Source organism: Oryzias latipes, chromosome 1 (assembly GCF_002234675.1).
Source record: "Oryzias latipes chromosome 1, ASM223467v1".
In the NCBI taxonomy this organism is placed as follows: Eukaryota; Metazoa; Chordata; class Actinopteri; order Beloniformes; family Adrianichthyidae; genus Oryzias; species Oryzias latipes.
This window is the reverse complement of record NC_019859.2, coordinates 23,112,299-23,128,712: the sequence shown is the minus strand read 5'-3', so window position 1 is coordinate 23,128,712 and position 16,414 is coordinate 23,112,299. Positions and strand designations below refer to the sequence as shown.

General features: G+C 39.9%; 1 protein-coding gene across 2 annotated transcripts in view; it reads left to right on the top strand.

Annotated features, from left to right (window-relative positions):
- Nucleotides 1–16,414, top strand: part of LOC101154758 (protein ELFN1) — a 153,088-nt gene that overhangs the window by 71,915 nt on the left and 64,759 nt on the right. For both annotated transcript variants that reach the window (XM_004066082.4, XM_011477880.3), the window contains exon 2: nucleotides 4,674–4,773. The gene's annotated coding sequence lies outside the window, so the exon portion shown is untranslated. The remainder of the gene's footprint in view (nucleotides 1–4,673; nucleotides 4,774–16,414) is intronic.

Below are 16,414 nucleotides of genomic sequence, written 5' to 3'. Positions count from 1 at the left end.
AAAAAAAAATCACCATTGGTGGAAAGCATAAAGGGCCCTGTTCAAGTCCCGGCTGGGGGACCTGAAAAAGAATGACCAATGGGGGACCTTTCTGTGTGGAATTTGCATGTTCTCCCCGTGCATGCGTGGGTTTTCTCCAGGACTTTGGCTTTCTCCCTGTGTCCACAAACATGCTTCGCAGGTATATTGGTGACTCTAAAATGTTTCTAGGTATGAGTATGAGTGTGCACGGGTGTTTGATTGTGGCCCTGGCACAGACTGGAAACTTGTCGAGGATGTCCCCTGCCTTTGCCCACAAGTAAACAGGTTAGGCTCCAGCAGCCCTGTGACCACAAAAAGGGATGAAATGGGTTTAGAAAATGGATGGATGGATTTTAAAAAAAAGGTAGAGGTTGCTAACCTCTATGTTTTAGAAAAGTCAACCATCGCAGGTGCAGCAGTCTCAAAGAGTTTAATGATATGGTTTAGAAAAAAGGCCAGCTCCTTAAAAAAGTTGGTTAGATTAAATGGAGGACGTTTAATTCAATTGAAAATTGTTTTTTCATAAATGTGGATAAAGACAGAAAATTCACTTTCAGAGAGTTGTATAGTAGAGAAAGGCACTCCACAGGGCAGTGTTATAAGCCCTATATATATTTTTTGTAATGCATATTAATCTCTTTAAAAAAGTCCCACTCCAGTCATCCAAATAAAAGATCTGTTGTAAAAGTGGTCCAAGTGGTCTATTAATTATGATTATGCTGTTTTTAGCCAAAATTAAAAAAAAAAAAAAGATGCTTTCTAGGACATAGTTTCTGGAGAGCTGGAGCAGTTCATTAGAAATTCGCCTCTGAGTTGTGGGTGGAACATTTGGCGTGGAGCAACCCTCCTGTTGCGTTGTGGAGTGGTCCAGGGAGCTTGTAGCCCGCTCAATTCATTTTCTATGGACAAATGCGCTATTTTTCAAACAGCATTTTTTTCATCTGCTCCTGACTCACAGTTTGAGTAACGAAATACTCAGAAATGCAACATTGAGCTTAATTTTATTTTGTATGTCCTCCATCATAAGAAAAATGCCACAAAAACATGTTAGGAACACCCAAAACAACATTTTCTTTGGAGGGAGTCTTTAAGATATGACGATGAAATTCGGAAAGTTTTTTTTTTGTGCTGATTATGGGGCGTTATGGAGAAGAGGTAGAAATGTTCAATATTCAGCAAAAAAAGACACAAGAATCAATGGAAAACTAATGAAAAGTTTACTAGGAAGAAAAAGATAGTTGTTACTTCAAGGTGAATAGTTGGAGCAACTTGATCGTCTTTGATTGCTAGTCTTCCTTGTTGACAAAACACTGCCTTGAAAAGAAAGTAATGATAAGTGAGTCCTCAGAATGATGGGATACTTAAAAGGATGTGAGGGAAGAGTAAGTGCCCATTCTTTAAAACAAATTCACATGGTGTTTGATTCAGTCAGTTGTTGACTATTGAAGACTTTCAGCTTCAAAACCATCTTAAAATACTGTAGATTGTCTGCACAGACTCTTGCATTAAAAAGTGGTGCTGTGAAGCAATTAGATCCTCTCTGATTGTGTCTGGTCAGGCTAAAGTGGGTGAAATGCTGCTCTATTTGCAGTGCAAACAGTTATTAAAGGATGAACTCTTCTGTGTTGAAGGGTTAGAACAACCGGTCAATGCTCTCCCATCAGTTTATTTTGTTTTTCATGGAAACTTCAAGGAGTGTGGAAGACAATAAAACTGCAGATTACCACATGAAGCAGCTATTAAAATTGTGTTAAGTCATTGATGGACCGTGTTGCTCAACTGTAATGCAATCCATAAGAAGAAGTCATGCAGGGGAATGGTAAAGTGAACAAGAGAAGAAAGAGAAGGGCATCCAGCTCTGGAAAATATGGATCAGATTGGAAAGATGACCATCATGAGTAATAATGTATGCCTCTAACAGTTATAGACCATCTAGGAATGCAGAGAGACAGGTCTAAATATGATTATGTGTCAATGGAGAAGCATCCTTTATGTTTGCATCAATCTAAAATGGGAAAAGAAACAGTTGAGCAGCTTATTTCATGTTTTCCAAGAAATACAACACAATGACAGCTGTTGGACAAATGTAGGAAAGCGGGGAGGGCTTGTGGCAGTGTTCATTTTGTCGACCAAGTCTATGATAAAAGATTTTTGTCAGCAGACTTTTTCACTGACTAAAACTAAGTAAAAACGTCAGAAAAAGTCACATAAACAAAGACCAAATTCTACCCCTAAATCTAGCCCTCCAAGCAGAGACATGGAAATAGTGTCTTCAAATTACTACCACTGATAGTCATGAATAGTCGCAGGTCTTTTACACTCAGAAAAGACACATCAGTTTTATATCTTTAAAAAGTCATGCAAAAACCAAAAGTCATTACTTACATTTAAATGTAAATTTGTGTACTTTAGAGAACACTCATGTGAAGAAATGTGTTGCTTCTGCGGGTCACCGTACTGGCGGAGGGATACCTAACAACACCTGTCACTACGGCTTCTCCTAAAAAAAAGCAAGTTTGCTTTAAAGGCTTTTCTGATGCATATGATAAAGATATTCAGCCCAATAGCCACCTGGCCATCTTTGTCTGTTCTTCACAAACGCCCCAATTGCCATGACATATACAGACAGCGCTACAGTTGGGAATGGTGGTGGCCAAAAAGCTTATTCTTCTAAACTGGAAATCAACAACTTCTTCCTCCTTTGAACATTGGCTGGCTGAGATCAAATATGTCATCAGGCTAGACAGGTTGAGGTTCTGCAGATTTGGCTCACAGTATAGATTCAATACTGTTTGGAAACCCTTTCTGGGTCACTACAATCTAACTTGAACTACAACACTGAACAACAGGACTCCAATTGCAGAGGTGCTGGATTTGGGTCACAAATGCAATGTTGCATCTCTCTCTTGTACAAGTTATGTTTGACTGCAACATTTATTTGTGTATTTGTTTATGAATCAGTATGGTAATCTGAGAAGCCCGTATGAATTTTGCCTCTTGCCTTTGGCAGGTGTCGTGTTCTTTGGGGGTTGTCTTGTTCTTCGTTTCCCCCCTTGTCTTTGTTCGTCGTTGTGTTTTATGCCATATGTTCACTTAAACTTGAAAATAAAATATTGGAAAAAAAAAACAAGTTTGGTCACCACTACAGCTTCAAATGCCCCTACAGTCGGAGGGGCGGGGAGAAGACGGAGAGGTAGGGGAAGAATTGGGATACGGCCAAAGACTGTGGCTAAATCTTACTGACCCTTAGTTAAAGAAAATGTTTGGCAGGACAAATGGAGACAAGATCCAATTAGAACTCTCTTTTTCTGGGACATCCAGAGTGAGTCTTGACCTTTAAACTAAACTAAGACTGAAGACTGAAACTCTTCAATTAACTAAAAGATTTCAGGTGACTGAAATAAGAACAAAAGCAAATTGCGTGTAGACTAAATCTTCCCAAAATATTAACACTGGCTAGTAAAATCCAACACTCTGATACTCACTGTGGGAGGCAAAAAAAAAAACCTTTAGTAAAATTTGATGCCGACCACCATTATCAGCCGCATGAAGAGATAAAAGGTGCAGACGTCGTCAACAAACTACCAAACCTTCATAGGAGTTCAGACATGATGAAGAAAGAAAGGAGTCAACAGTGACGAGAACCTGTGGAAGGTGCACACAAATGTAAAACATACAGAAAAACGTTTGTTTTTGTCCAACACATAAACATAAGTATAGAACAGTTGCCAATCTTTTTAACAATGGGAGTCACTGCAAACTGAACCTAAATATGCAAAACAAAGAAGGTGGTCAAAATCCCTAAAATATTAGATTTTCACAATCTGGTCTCAGGTCAGCACATAACTTAAGCTGACAGTCTTGATGCAAGGAAACATGTCAAATGACTCAGTGGGTCCCTGGGACCAGAAATGAGAACCATTGCTCAAAGTTACATGTCATAAACACGGCGCTAAGCACACATCATCAAAATGATGATGCAAAAAGATCAAATAAGTGAGCTGACCTGTAAAAACGTGCACAGTCTTCCAACGTATTTGCTGATAGCAATGGAATAAGAAGAATGAACACAGGAGTTTACCTTTCACCACAGTGAGGATGATATTACCCGTGAAACTTGTGCCATAGATGGAAGTGCAGCTGCAGCAGCAGCTGCTCTGGCTGAGCTGCGACCGGTGGGACCATTGAGAGCTGCCGCTGCCACTCTGTAACGCAAACGGATGCTGTTCAGCAAAATTCACAACTGTACTCAACAGCAACACATTCCACTCACCAAATCTGATCCCAAACACATTTGGTGATCAATACCTACACATCCAAATTTGATTTGTTCATCCGTTTTTACCATTAAAAAAGTTTAATATTCATCCCTTTACAGAAACAAGTTATCATGTGAATAATACAAATAAACAGTTATTTCTTTCATGATAAAAACTCAGCAGCAGTTTATACATTAGGCTGTAAAAGTTATTTACCTCATCATAGCAGCTTAGAATAAATTTGTGCTTGAAACAATTTAGTGACAAAAGCCAAAGGTTTAATGGGGTTAAAAAGGATGCCCTATACTTATTTAAAAGCAATATCTGGGAGTTTTTAATTCAAGTTCAAATCTTTCAAATCTTATGTCATCTTATGTCTCTCTTTGGTTGCAGCTTCCACTGGAGAAAATGACACAGCAGTTCTAAAAGGACAAACATTTAGAGAGGATTCCCTCTGAAGAACCTGAAACAGTTCTCCCGGAAGCACAAAAAGGTAAAAGACTGAATCATGTTGCCCTTTGTGCTTATTAATCATCAAACAGGTAGAGAGCCTGTGGAGATGTGTGGTTTGTTTGTGCACAGAAGTTTAAGGTAAAGTGACATCATTGATTCCGTTTGGGTCTGCAAATCGTTTTGAAGTGTTTCCACACATTGAGCTGTAAAGATGGGAACTGTCACACGATGGTTTATAATGTCATTTCTATTTTCACAAAATATATTTGGTGAGAAATCTGAGAAAACTGGCATGTCATGAAAATACAGTTTTATAGGTTGGCTTAGGAAGGGGATCCTTCCAGGAGAAATAGTTACAGAAAGAATCTGACGAAAGGGTTTGCTGCGGGGAAATCACTGGATTACAAGAGACTGGGAAAACTATATGTTTAGGAACTCCACAATATTCAAATCTGCTCAAAGACATTACCACCCAAATTTCACCAAACAAAACCAAAGATGGGAACATGACAGAGAAGTCGTTGGCTGGAAGTCATGACCTCTGTAGTGGTAGTAAATGGTGGTTCCTACATTTAGAAATCATAAGAAATTTTTCATTCAAAGTTCTTCATACCTGAGACTCTTTCTTGGATGTCTACCACTGTGATGGTTACTGGATTTTGTTCAGGGAGGTTGCTATGTTCTTTTCTCAGAGAGACCAGCCACTGGGCTGGTCACACACACAACAGCAATCTGTTGTGTGCTGTCTCTTTCTCCCAATGACTTTTCCAGTACTGTTCAGTTTCTAGCCTTGATAAGTCTGATCGGATGTTTTGACCCTGCTACTGAGCGTACACTTTCACATGCTAGATGTAAGATAGATAGATAGATAGATAGATATCAATAAAGTGTTCATTACTTTTTTACATCTGACTTCAGTGGAAAGACAAAAATGCTTCATCCATCCATCCATCCGTTCATCCATCCATCCATCCATCCGTCCATCCATCCGTCCGTCCATCCGTTCATCCATCCGTCCATCCATCCGTCCGTCCGTCCATCCATCCGTTCATCCATCCGTCCATCCATCCATCCATCCATCCGTCCATCCATCCATCCATCCATCCATCCATCCGTCCATCCATCCGTCCGTCCATCCGTTCATCCATCCGTCCATCCATCCGTCCGTCCGTCCATCCATCCGTTCATCCATCCGTCCATCCATCCGTCCGTCCGTCCATCCATCCGTTCATCCATCCGTTCATCCATCCGTTCATCCATCCATCCATCCATCCATCCATCCATCCATCCATCCATCCATCCATCCATCCTCCCTCCAAGCCCGTGTTGGGTCATGGCGCTGCTGGAGCTCACATAAATTCAACATTTAGCAGCGTTTCCCTTCATTTTTTATTTATGGTGCTGCATCTCTGTATGTTTGTGCAGAGCTGGGGGGAAAAAGCCACGATCTGAGTTACTCAACCCATAAGGTTCTTTTCTCTCGGGCGCTGAGGGGGGTGGGGGTAGATAGGAAGAAAACGAAAGAAAGGGGAGCAGGGTGACAGAGGGAGAGGTCGGTGTGTCTTCAGCTGATCCACTTCCTCCCTGGTGTTGGCTTGCATTTGTCTAGGCTGCAAACTGAGTGCAAGGCTGGAATACTGATGACTGCTCCTCCGCATCTCCCCCTTTATCCTCCTCTCCTTCCACCTCTCTCATCTACACCCCCTCCAATAATCCTCTCTACGCATACTCTACATTCTGTCTGCTCAACTGATTTCCTGCCTCCTGTCTCTCCCCCTTTTTGCCCTCCTCATCTCAGCTCCCTCCCAACCCAGCTGCACTTTATCAACACAAATTTCCCCTCCACTTTTCTTCCCCTCTCCATCTATCCGTTCCTCCATCTGACCTCACTCTACCTCTTTCCGTGCTCAGTATATCACTTACCAGCTTCATCATCCGACTCTGTTTCCACCCTTCTGCTTTTATTTGCCCCGTGTTCCCTCTACTGCCTCCTTCATTTTGCCCTCAGCATCGCTGCTGCAGCTTGCCATCTTTCCTGCCGTCTCCCTTGTTTGGTCTTCCCTGCGCTGCCACGTTCCAACTCTCCTGTAATGTGTGAATTAGCTCCTCGTCTAAGTGGGTCACAGAGGCGATGAGACATGAAGCGAGGTTACAGACGCACATCATCACCAAACACAAACATCGCAGAATGGAAAAACAAACCCATCTCATCTTGTTTCTCTGTTCTCCTTTGCAGACATTAAGAGCCTCCTGACTTTTCCTTTGAAATTTGAGGGTTTTTTGCTGACGTTTGTTTGTGTTGCTTTTCACACTTTGAATGCTATTCCAGGTTTGGTGGACTTCAATTTTCAGTTGCTGATTGTTCTCTTTTGCAGTTTTTCGGTTGCTCTTCTGTTAGATGGAGACTGAAAAAGGATTTTTTTTAGGAGGAGGTAACCAGTTGGATGTTGTATTTTTACTATGTATCTATGAAGTAAACAACATAATGACCACTCTAGGGTTCATTGTCTCCACTAAAAAAGCTAATTTATTGATACTTACATTGGTAGACACTTTAAATCGGATTATGCAAACCATCAAGCTCTAAAGTTACTGGAACTCCAATTTGTTTTTCTCAAAAAGAACAATTTCATTAATATTTATTGATCAATTCAATATCTTAATTTTATGGTTCATATAATATTTACTTTGTTATGTCTAGCTCTTTGAAAAACAATCCTGCTAAAATTAGCTTCCTCATTATGATGCTGCTGCCTCCATGCTTTTCACTTGCAGTTCTATGGCTTGCCTTCCTGCCCCTGTGACCAGACAGTTCACCTTCAGTTTCATCAGACCACTGGCCGTGTCTTGTGTCTTACCTCATGTTTACCTGCTAATTGTTCTTCGTTTTCCTATTTCCAGCTTTAAGGCAGTGATCGTTTGTTCCTTTTCAGCTCATGTAGATGAAGAACTTTTTTCTTATTGTAAAAAAGAGAAAATATGCTTTATCGTACATCTTCACAAAATCAAGGGATTTTGTTGTTTTTGTTCAGGTAAATTTGCTTTTCTTTTAAATTAAAGAGGATCAAATAATTCACTTTTCCGGCATGGTGCTAACATGAGTGAAAGCATGGTGTTACTACTCTTTTTATTTCGGCGTATTTGTCAATTTATTTTTACTGATAACCTAATTTTTTAACCAAAATCTTTGAAAAAAATTAGTTCTCCAGAAAGTTCTTTATCTTTATCAAGAAGTTTAAAAAATGCCTTTTTTTATTTGACACAGAAACAACTTTTATTTACTAGGGATACCACAATTTTGTGATTACAACTGAGTGTATTGTTGCATCTTCATTGCATCCATACTTTTGGGTCAATGTATTGGGCTAAATTCAAGAGGGATTTATTATTTATTCTTTAACATATAAATCCAGGCTTAGTATAAGCCAACTAAAAGATTTTCTTCATTTTATTTGCTTATCAGCAAATTTAAAAAGTATTTTTCTGAATTTTTGTTTTTCATAATTTTCGCTGTTCTTTAATGCACTAATGCTATATTAAACTGAAACAAAACCGTGACCCAAAAATGGAGCTTTGAAGTGAATCGTGAAGAAAGCATATCATTGCATTTGTAGTATTTAGCCTTTTTTCTGATTGTGGCTTTCAGTTTTGGCAAAGAAAAATCTTATTGCCCTATCAAAATGCTTTAATAATGATGCAACCTTTGGCAGACGACCTCTTGACCACCATTCTCGCAGCCTTAGATCAGCCCTTATCCAGGAGCGTGGGTGAGGATGGGAAAGGTGGTGTCATGCTTGGTGCACAAACTAGATTTTCTCTGGCTGGTCTCTTTCATTTCTCCCCTCCTGCACCTTCACCGTTGGGACAGTTGGGAGTAAAACACTTTTCACCCCCAGTGTCAGCTGAATTGCCTTCTTTTCACGGTTGGTCCTCCTTGGCGACTGCATCTCGAGATGCCCTTTCTCGCCCCTGGAAATAAAAATAATAAAAGAGGATTTATGAAAGATGTCACCAACATTAGCACAAAGGCACGGCAGAGAAGAACATGTCACTGCACACTCAGGTAACTCCAATTTATCATCTGATGGCCGTACTAGTGCCACAGTGGACCGTAAAAATGGGCCTTTTTTTGTTTGCTCCAATTCATTGAACCTAGTTGAGTGTTTGATGGAGCCGTTTATTGACTGGGCCAAGCATTACCAGAGCCTTCAGGAGGGTGCCCTTGTGGGTGTGACTCAACAAAACAGAGAACGACAGTGGCACAGGTGGTTGAGCGGGTCGTCCAATGATCGAAGGGTTGGCGGTTCGATCCCCACTCCCACCAGCCAAAATGTCGTTGTGTCCTTGGGCAAGACACTTCACCCTCCTTGCCTCCAGTGTGGCTCCACTGGTGTGTGTATGCGCATGAATGATCCCGGTGATGGTCAGAGGGGCCGTAGGCGCGAAATGGCAGCCACGCCTCTGTCAGTCTGCCCCAGGGCAGCTGTGGCTACAACCGTAGCTTACCATCACCAAGTATGAATGAGGAGTGAATGAATAATGGACACAATGTAAGCGCTTTGGGTGTCTTGAAAAGCGCAGATAAATCCAATCCATTATTATTATTATTAAAAAACTTTTTTCTTTCAACTTGAGGGTAATTATCTGAGGAGAGCTTCTGCTTCTCCTATAATGATCTTTCGCCTCTGAGGAGGTTCTGTTAGTCGACCGTCGCTCAGCCCCTCCCCGCCCATCTCGTTTCTCTGCACTGGCGTTTGGCTCAGAGGAGCCGATAGGTTGTCTCCCACAGAGCTCACTTTTATTATCTTTGATTTCAAGGAGCATCTGCAGCATTGCAGTCAATGATGTGCTGATGAGACAGATCTCATTGGTTTGTAGAAGTCACTGTCTGTTAGATTTGAACATTCAGTGGGTTAATGATGGATTTCCTATTGTGTGAAGTAGGAGCAGATCTACAGCTCTGAGCTAATAAAAATAAACACACTTTAGTCTTACAAAATAAAGTTCCAGCTCACTTGGTACAAATATTTTACTCAGCAGAAGCCAAAAACAATAAATGTCTTTTAGAATAAAAGTCTCATAAAAGGTTTTTGCCCACTGAAATACCAACTTACATTTGCTGATGACACAGTTCTGATTTCTACGATAAAAATCACTACAAAAGAATAAAAAGTCATCAAGTTCATGAAAATATGTATACCATGCAGTACACTTGAGACTTTTTCTGTCATTTATTTCAAGCTTTAACTAATTGGCTGCTTTTCCTTATTCTTTAGGGGAAAAAAAAAAAAAATATATATATATATATATATATATATATATATATATATATATATATATATATATATATATATATATATATATATATATATATATATATATATATATATATATACATATTAAGAGCAATACAGCATTTAACAGATTAATTTAGTCCAAAACTAATTACAAATAAATAAATAAATCACTACTCCATCTATGTCCTATCGTTTACTGTTTCTAAAACCTGCTGCCCGTTTAGTCTGCATTGTTTAAATATGTGCTCCATAAGCTCAAATGTTTCCATCGCACAGATGCAAACATTTAGATCACCAGTTAGGAAGAAATCTGTAAGATTAGTTATGTATTCATTCAGCTTTCACTGATTCGCACGGGTGGTTTGACAGTGATCGTTACCTCAGATGTCTTTCCTGACACAACCCTGTATTTTACCCGGGCCGGGGACCGGCACAGGGAGGGTGAGACTTGGGCCCCCTTGTGGTTGAGCAGTGGTACAAAGGGTCTTCCCCAAGGACCTACATTGAATGAAGATCGGCTCCCCTGAAATAATATTAATAATTACTATTATTTTTAGTAGTACTTATTTAAAATGGGACAATGCAATTTTAAAAACCACATAATAACATGGATAAAAAAGTTAGAAATAGCCAAAGGCTGGTTTTAAACTGTGTCCCCTGATAACATTCATGCCAATTGTCAGTAAGTAATAAAACAATTAAGAGAAAGTAGTTTTAAACACTGACCAATCAATGCGGATTTCTTTCTTTCTTTTATAAATTACAGGTTTTTTGGGGGTAAAGCTGGCCATAGTTGCCATTTACCTTATCTTTAAATTCCACAGTAAATAGAGGCATAGAGGTAGAATTTCACTGATTGAAACTCCTTTGTCTGAAACTTTAGATGGTTTTAATAAGGAGATCAAAGACTCTCTTTTCTGTGAATGGTGAACTTTATTTTTTTTAATCCATACAGGAAATGAACATGGACTGCTCTAACACCATGACTGCCTGTACATCATTATCTGGGGGCTATGGACCGTTGAAGTGGTGATCTCTGGTAGCTTGAAGCTTTAAGGCCACAAAAAGAGGAAATCTGAGATCTAGCTGATTCAAATCATTCTCCTCATTGGTATTTTCTTGATTCCCCTAAACCTTATGAATCCATATTTCATCGTTTTATTACAACCTAATCTATTATTCACACCCTGTTTTAAAAAATGCACCAGAGCAAAGGTCATTAATCTGTGCGCACTCCTCTCTAGTGCAGTGCACACCTCACACACACACACACACACACACACCCACACCCACACACACATACAACAAAAACATGCGAGTTTGTAAGAGTCTCAGAAATTATTCAGGAAACATGAGACAAAGATTCTGTAACACAGCCGTGTGCGAGATGAGCCAGAGTTGAACACAAAGAAAAACAGGCGCAGAGGAGAATCAAACAGCCAAAGAGAAGGAAGGTTACATCAGTTCTGGGATGTTACTTTACCGCCAAGCAAGCTGGCAGTGCTTGGCATTTTTAATAAGGAACTGACAACGCCAAAAGTTATGGAATAAGAACAGGGTCTGAAATGTACGGTGGCCCTGAAGTGCAAATAAAATTCACGCAACGCAAAAATCATGTTAAAGATCATAACGATATTTAAAAGAAATTAAAATAAAATTCCAAAAAAATGAAGCAAAATAGGGAGGAAACATTTCAGAAAACAAAAGTAATTTCCAGGAATCAAATGAAATGTTTTATAAAATATGAAATAAAATAAGAAACCGGTAAAGGCAGACTTATGGGACATCACTGATTGGATGATGACGTTTAAGTTTTGAAGAAGACGGAAAGCAAAAGGATGTTTTGACAGACTAGATTGAGCAATCAATGAACTTTTGCAGTGGCTTTGGCCAGAAGTTTAAAGAAATATATTCTCTGGCCTAATAACTTTTGGTTGAAAAGGTGAACAAAGGTCATTATCCAATCAGCAATGCCCCATGATACTTGCCTTTTCTAGTTTCTTAGTTTGTTTCATTTTTTTAACATTTCATTTTGATTTCTGGAAATGACTTTTGTTTTCAGAAATGTTTTTTTTTTATTTTCTAAAATATAGTGTTGCTTCTTTTGTTATTTATTTGCTGTGTTAACCATTGTGCTATCCTAGGCACTTTACCATTGGGAGTTGGGTCATCTAGACCCACTAGACAGTGCTCTGAACCTTTTTTCTTCAATGATTTGTGATTTTCATTGGTGTCCATGGATTACATGAAACTCTTTCCACCTTTATCCACCTTTGTCATGGTAGGAAAAACACGTCAAATTAAGGGTGATTTGCACTTCAGGGCCACCGTAGATTTGCACTTGCATGCTGAAACAGATTCTGAAATGCTGCCCAATAGTGTTTTTCCCATGTGCGTGCTCAGGAGAGGGCCAGTCAGAGTGGTCATCTGCCAAAGGACTTTTGTTTTCTGCACAGCTGCTTTCCACACATCGAGGTTTTAAACTGCCAGATCTTTTTAAAAACGTGTCAAAAGTTTTAGAGCAGGTGCACTTTCATCAGGACAGCCAGTTTTTGGGCCAGGACTTCCAAGTTTTGTATTCAGAAAGCTCTCTGAGCGAATGAAACAGAAAGGTAATCACACCCAATTTGGCGACCCATAAGTACTGTGTAATTCTGTGCAGAATCCTCCCAGCACTGGGTTCATTTTTGTCATTTCTCTCCACTTTGATGTGTTCAAATCCCAATTTTTGTGCAGCACCAACAGTCAGGGATAGTACGCAGGTGTTAATACAGGTATTTCAAACCACGGGGATCAATTTAAAACACTTACGGCTCTCACCTCCACGTGTTAGAAAGAGGATGGGTTCATGAAAGCAGAGTGACAAATGTAACCGAAGAGGGAGATACGTGAAGAAAGGCCTCAAGGAAAGATGAGTAAAGAACTGCACAGATGCTGCATGCTGAGCTGGCAGATGGTGGGGTTTGAAGGACAATTTCAAAACCAGAAAACGACTGACAAACAGGCATGACTTATGGGTTCATAAAATAAAAAACAGAACAACGGAGATAAAGAGAACCACAGGTGGTAGCTGTCTTAAGGAAAAACCAAGAAAAAAATAAAAGAAAAAAGTTGAGAAGCTCCCTAAATACACAGTAACCCAGAAATCACACACACATACAGATCTGCACTTAGCATTTTCCGGCTGAAGAGTAGAGTTGAAAAGCTTCATTGGATTTAATAATTGAAATCTTAAAGAAAAATGACTTTGATCTCCTCAGGCATTTTTTCATATTTTCATTCTGTTCAAAACTGCTGTAACCCTCAATCTCTGATCCACCTTTATGCTCCCCATTTGACTGGTACGCCGTTTCCTGTTTGGCACTATTACAGTTTAAAATGAAAAAGAGCTTTTAACAAAAAGCCCGTAAAGGGAGAAAAGAGTAATATAAAAAAAATAGTACTGGTACTAACTGGTGCTCACAAGAAACTAACTATTCCACACAAGTAACTAAGTGCTGCTCATGAAAAACTAACTGGTGCGCATGAGAAAGTAACCTGTGCACATTGGAAACTAACTGGTGTACACAAGAAACTAACCGGTGTATATGAGAAACTAACTGGTGAAAACGAGAAACTAACCGGTGCTCAAGAGAAACTAACTGGTGTAAACAAGAAACTAACCGGTGTATACGAGAATCTAACTGATGAAAACGAGAAACTAACCGAGCTCACAAGAAACTAACTAGTGCACACTAGAAACTAACCGGTGTAATCGAGAAACTAACTGGTGTACACAAGAAACTAACCGTTGTATAGAAGACACTAACTGGTGAAAATGAGAAACTAACCGGTGCTCACAAGAAACTAACTAGTGAACACTAGAAACCAACCGGTGCAAGCTAAAAAACTAACTAGTGTACAAGAGAAATTAACTAGTTTACACTAGTAACAAACTGGTGTACAGGAGAACTAACCGGTGTACACGAGAAACTAACTGGTGTACATTAGAAACTAACCGGTGTACACGAGAAACTAACCGGTGTACACTAGAAACTAACTGGTGTTCACGAAAAACTAACTGGTGTATACGAAAACCTAACTGTGTACACTTGAAACTAACTGGCTTATACGAAACCTAAACATGTACACTAGAAACTAACTGGTGTACTCTAGAAACTCACTGGTGTACTTTAGAAACTAACTGGTGTACATTAAAAACTAACTGCTGTACACTAGAAACTCTCACTGGTGTACTTTAGAAACTAACCGGTGTATATCAGAAACTAACTGGTGCTCACAAAAAACGAACTAGTGCACACACGAAACTAACAGGTGTACATGACAAACTAACCGGTGTACATGACAAACTAACCGGTGAACATGACAAACTAACCAGCGTTCATGACAAACTAACCAGTGTTCATGACAAACTAACCAGTGTTCCTGACAAACTAACCAGTGAACATGACAAACTAACCAGTGTTCATGAAAAACTAACCAGTGTTCATGACAAACTAACCAGTGTTCATGACAAACTAACCAGTGTTCCTGACAAACTAACCAGTGAACATGACAAACTAACCAGTGTTCATGACAAACTAACCAGTGTTCATGAAAAACTAACCAGTGTTCATGACAAACTAACCGGTGTACATGACAAACTAACCATTGTTCATGACAAACTAACCGGTGAACATGACAAACTAACCAGTGTTCATGAAAAACTAACCAGTGTTCATGACAAACTAACCGTTGTACATGACAAACTAAACGGTGTACATGACAAACTCAGCGGTGTACATGGCAAAGTAATCGGTGTCATGACAAACTAACCGGTGTACATGGCAAACTAATTGGTGTGCACGAAAAACTAAGTGGTCATTTGTGCCCAGGCCACCTTTACCTGGAAATGACAAAACCCTTTTTTTTTTTTTTTTTTTACTTTCACTCGTCTACAAAGACATTGCAGTTTTGTTTGTCCAGCTTTACTGTTATGTTATCTCTGAAAGTCGCCTAAAACAAGTTCTAAAGTCATGTGTTTTTTTTTTGGCACAGAGGACATTATTTTTGTTACTTTAAAACTTCAGATATTCAAGCAGCAATTAGTTTTTAAACCCATTCAAAAACAGTGTAGTTCTCCATTTTAGAGCCTGAGGTGCTGGGATTTGTAAAGTCTGTCCGTATTCAGCAGGAAAGTGGGACTGCATGATTTTAAATAGATGTTGCACCTCACAGGGATTTATGTAAAGTTGTGCACACATGACATGACTGCCAATCTCGGCAGCCTAAAATAACTCCACCCACCTTGGATACCACTCCATCATGTCTGCTCGGCACATGCAAGCTTCAATTATCAGGCACATGTGCGTTTGCATTGTGTCTTTCCCCGCTTAGCCATCAGCTCACCCACTCAGTCTTATCCTAGCTTAAAAACGGTTGTCTTTTTAAAATAGAGACTCTTTATAATTGATTTAAAAAGACAGTTTCTATTTAAACAGCTGTCCGACCCTCTACTTTGGTGCTTTTCTTGTAACCTTTGGTTGATACTGTAGTGAAGGAAGAAGAGGGTTGTTGAAGCAGAGTGCCGTCTCTGAGTGTGCTTACAGGTTTCACCTATTACCTGTTTCCTCTTGTTAACATTGCAGCTTGTTCTCACCACACGTCAAGTTGCCCTCTGTCCTCTCCTGGTGGGTGTTCCTCTTATCCTCCTCTTTAGCTCTCTCTTAACAGAAAGAGTGCCTTTTTTATCATCTTTATCAAGGTCTCAGTAGCTCTCTTCTGCCCGTTTAGACAGGATTTGATGGCTTTCCACTTCCAGAGTTTGACCTTTGGAGACCAGATTTTTGTTGTGTTCACATAGACACTCCTGTAATGCTGTGGGAGACTTTGAGTCCTGCAGAGCAGGTTTTACATGGATGTTTTCATTATCTGGCCTGCAAACTGTTGTGTGTCCCCGAATGCAACACTCCTAAAAAGGAGCACGTTTTCCCCCCAGCATTTTTCTGCGCATTGCAGTTCAAGAATACAAGTTGACCAGGAAAACACAAACATAATGTTTATGTTGTTAAGCATTGCGGTGAGCACAGAAGTCAGACAGAGGCGGCTGTGGCTGGCAAAGCTCACATCCCTCCTGCTGTGAGCCTGTTTTTTTTCTTTTTTTTTTGCTGCAAATTGAATGAACCACACTGCAGACCTCTTACTGATGCAGACCAGCTAAGCCTGAGTCACCTGCCCTGCTCCTGGCTCGCTGGTCACTGTGGTTTTAGCCTTTACAAACATGAATCTGCCAGGATAACAATGAACAGCCAGGACAACGCTCTGCTGTCCTCTCCATTCACAGTCAAGGGGACTACAGACGAGCAAACACAGCGCAGATGCTATAGGAATAACTAAAGAGCCCAT